This window comes from Microchirus variegatus (assembly GCF_963457635.1).
Source record: "Microchirus variegatus genome assembly, chromosome: 13".
NCBI classification, from domain to species: domain Eukaryota; kingdom Metazoa; phylum Chordata; class Actinopteri; order Pleuronectiformes; family Soleidae; genus Microchirus; species Microchirus variegatus.
Genome location: NC_139814.1, coordinates 16,413,045 through 16,418,965, shown reverse-complemented (window position 1 = coordinate 16,418,965; position 5,921 = coordinate 16,413,045).

Sequence of the window (5,921 nt, the reverse complement as noted above, 5' to 3'; positions counted from 1 at the left end):
TTAAACCTCACACGGCTTTGTTATAATTTGTGGATCATTATTATTATTGACCTCCGCCATAACTCGAAAAGTCACAGACAGATTTGGATGCAAATTTCAGGAAATGTCTGCAATGGGACCAGGAACAAGTGATTACATTTTGGGTGTGATCCGCTATCGCTATTTTTATCGCTATTTTATAGGCACTGAGGTGCCTTGGTGCTTTTTTAGTTGTTATTGTAGGAGACAATCTGATCACTTATCCTGATTATCTGGTCTTGTGCGTGTTTGTTTACACTTTGATTGCATGTTAAGGTGTTGGTGAGTCTCTATAAAGGGCAGCGGCATTGGTTAATGGGCGACTGCATGGTTTTAACTGATATATAAGCTTGCAAATAATTGCATCACCAGTTTATCCACCTTGAAACAAAACAGGTATTCTACTGCAACCAGAGCAGAGTGGCTAAAATCAGGACTATTATTTATTATTGTTAATATTATTATTATTTGTCTCAGTAATTCTTACTGGCAAAAACTGAACTCATGAGTGTTAATCAAACCTCAGTATGTGTTTTGGTCCGAAGCACCACGTCAATATCAGCCAGCCTCTTTATCAGTCAAATTTTCTACCGCTTTATCCTCCATATGCAAGTTCCAGGGGTTGCTGGTGCCAATCCCAGCTGAAAGTAGGGCAACAGGTCACCAGTCCATCACAGGGAGGGACACACATAGAGACAAACAACCACTCACTCTCACGCACACAATTTAGAGCGTCCAATTGACCTATAACCCCCAAATCGCCATGTTTTTGTGTTTCTGTGGAAGGAAACAGGAGTAAAACCCGCGCTAGGACACATGCAACCATGTTTCCGTCATTCAATATTCATAACAAATGTCCAAAATACCTTAAAGGCAGCGTTTCCCAGTCCTCGGCTCTGCTCCAACACACCTGATTCAAATCGTCTAATCAAACTCTGCAAAGACCTGTTAACGACCCATCATTAGAATCAGGTGTGTTGGAGCAGGGCGTGTGCAAAGTCCGGCCCGTGGGCCAATCACAGCCCTCGGTCAGATTTGTACAGCCCGCAGCTTCGGTTTGATGTAAATTTATTATTTATGGAAATGTTCACATTATCAAATCTGTCCCTCTGTGTAGACACTCCTGATCTAAAACGTGCAGGAACCAGGATTGGGAAACACTGCCTTAAGGCTTGTGTTTAGACAACAATTAACAACAACAACAAAAACACGGTTTTAGGAATAAAATGCATATTTTCTTCTAAGAATCAAAAGTCCCCTGACACAAAGTTTCGACTGCTTGTAAATGATCAAAAGTAAAAATTTCACAATTTGAGACGGCTGCGAAAAAGGTAAAGCCGTAGCATCGTCGACAAAAACGCAGTCATGGTTGCTGTCGCTGCACCACATAACGAGACACATAACGATCATTCGTTTTTGAATAACGTGACACACACGGTCTCTGTGTTTTATAACTGCTCATGACAGAACATAATAACCTGCAGGTCCACGAGGAGGAAATGTCACGGTGATCCCAGAAACTCAGACTTATTCAGCCAAACCTGCTCCGCGCGGTTCTGCCACGCCACTTTCTCCAGCTGCAGCACTCGAGTTTGACCGAGGGCGTCTTTCACAGAGTCTGTCAGGTCACACAAGCACAAGTGTTTCATGAAGGCTGAATTCCATTCACCTGCTCATGGCTTTTTTATTTAAGACTCATGCAAGGTTTTAGTCACCTTTTCTAAAAGTCACATTCAAGCACTTTTCACAGTCGTGGTAAATTACATATTCCTGTGACTTGTCCTTCCATGCTAATAAAAGCCAAAGTTGTGTTTCATAATAGGCCACTTTATTGGGTACACCTGTGTAACTGCTTGCTAATGCAAATATCTAATCAGCCAATCACGTGGCAGCTACTGACATGGTGAAGATAAGGTCAAACCAAGCACCAGGATGAGGAAGAAAAGGTATTAGATTAACTTTGAATGTGTCATGGCTGTTAGTGCCAGACAGACTGGTCTGAGTACATATATGTACATATATATGCACATATATATACACATACATACATACATACATACATACATACATATGCACATATATATACATACATACATATGCACATATATATACACACATACATATATATGCACATATATATACACACATACATACATATATATACACACATACATACATATATATGCACATATATATACATACATACATATATATGCACATATATATACATACATACATATATATGCACACATACATACATATATATGCACATATATATACATACATACATATATATGCACATATATATACATACATACATATATATGCACATATATATACATACATACATATATATGCACATATATATACATACATATATATGCACATATATATACATACATACATATATATGCACATATATATACATACATACATATATATGCACATATATATACATACATACATATATATGCACATATATACATACATACATATATATGCACATATATACATACATACATATATATGCACATATATATACATACATATATATGCACATATATATACATACATATATATGCACATATATATACATACATATATATGCACATATATATACATACATACATATATACGCACATATATATACATACATACATATATACATATATATACATACATATATACATATATATACATACATACATATGGACATATATATACATACATACATATGGACATATATATACATACATACGGACATATATATACATACATACATATATACATATATATACATTTGCACATATATATATACATACATACATATGCACATATATATATACATACATACATATGCACATATATACATACATACATATATATGCACATATATATACATACATACATATGCACATATATATACATACATATATATGCACATATATTTACATACATACATATATACATATATATGCACATATACATGTACATGTATACACACACATATATATGCACATATACATACATATATACACACACATATATATGCACATATACATACATATATATATATATACACATATACATAAGTGCATATACATACACATATATGCGCATATATACATATACAGGATATATATACACACATATATGTATGTGTATATTATATATAAAACACTTTCAATACAATCATACGACAATTATCCCGTTATTCAAAACAACCACGAGACAAAAATCTTTTTTTAAAACAATTTATTAATTAATGCAACTTACAGTCAAGCCAAAGAGTGAACTACATTAAGTGATACGTATTCACATTATGTCATCTAACAGGGTTTTACAGCATATCTTGTGTTCTGTAAGCGTAATTGTTAACAAAAAGAAAAAAGAAAAACAAGAAATGTAAAATAGAAATCAAAAGCTTACAACTTTACAACAACAAGAACAAGGAGCTTAGCAGTGGATGTAAAACAAATAAAAAATAAAATAAAAAAAAGACCCTCACCAGAACAGGAATGACAGCATATTCAGTTTTGGCATGTTGTGGTTTAAAACATGGGGAGAGAAGAGAGAAATAACTTGAAAAATAATAATAAAAAAAGAGCTGAAAATGACACAAATGAAGGGAGGTTTGAATTCACACGGCTGTGCAGGTCTGCCTTTGCCAAAAGACTTTGGTCACTTCTCCATCATGGTTTAGAATGGGGAAAGAAGAAAAAATAAAATCGCTAATGAGGATTAAAAACAACATGATGAGGAAATGGAGTGTCCTGGATTCAGCTCTGTGACAGAATGAATGAATGAATGAATGAATGAATGAATGAATGAATGAATGAAGGGATGACGTTTTTATACTCTTGGAGAAGAAGCTACAGATGATTGTCTGTTTTTCCTTAAAAACGAGCAAGAAAAATCAAAAACTCCAGGACAGCCCCTACATTCATAGGAGGTAGATAACATGGCAACGAAACAACACTGGATTAAAAAATAAAACATAAAAAAAGACGCGTCTGAGGAGGAGGAGTCGAGCTCTACGCCGTCAAGTGTGTGAGATTGTAGTGCATACTGGAATTTGTTCAACGTTTAAGGCCAAATGGGAGCCTCGCCAGATCTGAGGACTCGTTTTAAGACAAAGGTGCAGAAGGGGGGACGGGGGGGGGGGACGCGAGGGACACAGTAAACAGATAAAGACCTTGTCACGGCAATACCTGAGTCAACAGTTGTTTCAAAAAACCCCACAGAGCCTCGCAGGACGATCTCTCTGTCAACTAAATCCAAGGTTGTTGTTGTTGTTTTTGGCTACACAGACACAGTAAAGGGGGAGCAAAACAAACTAAAACAAAAAAGACGTGGCTACAGCTGAGAAATGGTCGTGTTCTGATGAGATTGTAAAAAAATGGCTGATTATCATTTGGCCATGAGGAATAACACGCTCCTCTGTTACGACAGATAAAAAAAGAAAGAAAAGAGAAATCACATGAACTGCTTGCGGCACGTGCACAGCCTGAAGTGACGTTCAAACCCTCCCACAGGGGGAAAATTAAAATCTTATTTGAAAAAAGATAAAATAAAATAAAATATGAAGTACACCAAAAGAAAAACAAAAAAGTCAATGCAGCATATATCAGGCTTATGAGGTACTTCATGAATATATATATATATATATAGATATATCAACCTTTTAGAAAAGCTCTTCAAAGTCATATTATTCCTTATAATTCTTAGTGATAGCATAAAATACCTCGTCTGTTATTTCTATTTTTTTGTCTGTTTTTTAACTTTCTGCCCAACCACACGTGGACATTTAAATTTTTTTCTCTCTCTTTTTTTTTTTTGAGTCTGTTTTGAAAGTGCAAAACACAAATACTGATCGTTCTATGCAGCATCTACACGCAAGGTTGCAAGATAATTAACGTTGTTGTATTTTTTGTTTGTTTGTTTGTTAAATAAGTCACGCAGCAGATTTTTTTTTGTCACACCTTCGCGTAAAAAGGACTCCCCAACTCCCCCGGTGAAGATAGAGATCCCACAAAAAAGGCACACAACATATTAACTATCGACAACGCCCAGATGTCCCCCCCCCTTTTTTTTTTTAAATCATGACAATCTGACACACATGCTCATTATGTACCTTTTCACTGACGTTTACAATTCATTGTGAAGTAAAATGTGTATATTCCCTTTGTAAAATTGTTGCATGAAAAACGACATCTCGAAAAAAAAAAAAACCCAAACAAACAAAAACAAAACAAAAAAAAGTGTGTGGCTAATCGTAGGAGAAGCGGAAAATGAAGTGACGAGAAATCGGGAGACATTCACCCCCCGGTTTTATGCAATTACTGGGTTAAACGAGGAAGAAATGGAGGAGTTTGATCACGTTGGAGTGGCTCGATCCAATACTAAGCTGTCAAAACTTCATATTTCTGGTCAAAGAAAAAAAAAACAGAAGTCGGTTTTCCTTGTTGTTTTCCTACCCATGTGCTAAGCGTTGTTCTGCTAATCATGTCTACAATGTTTGTCGGCAGGACAGACGAGGACACTCGGACATTATTGCTGTACATACGTCTCTCCGAGAAACGAACAAACTAACGCACGTCACCACAAATTTATCGGCGGCTGATTTCCCTACAGTCCCCTACTGTGCACGGTTGGTTTTCTTTGTTGCTGCTTTGTTGAAAAGTGAAGGACTTGCACGGAAACAATGAGACGATTACCCAATGACAAAAAATTTGGTCCGATAAAAATGCACCAAAAGCAACCAACCACTCGTACACGATTTATGACTTTTTTTCTCTCCATTTGTTAAATAATAAAAAGAACAGTGCTCTCGCGTGATATTTGTTGGCTTAAATTAGTTTGGTCACTACGATTTTTTTTGATTCTTTATTATAAATTAGGGA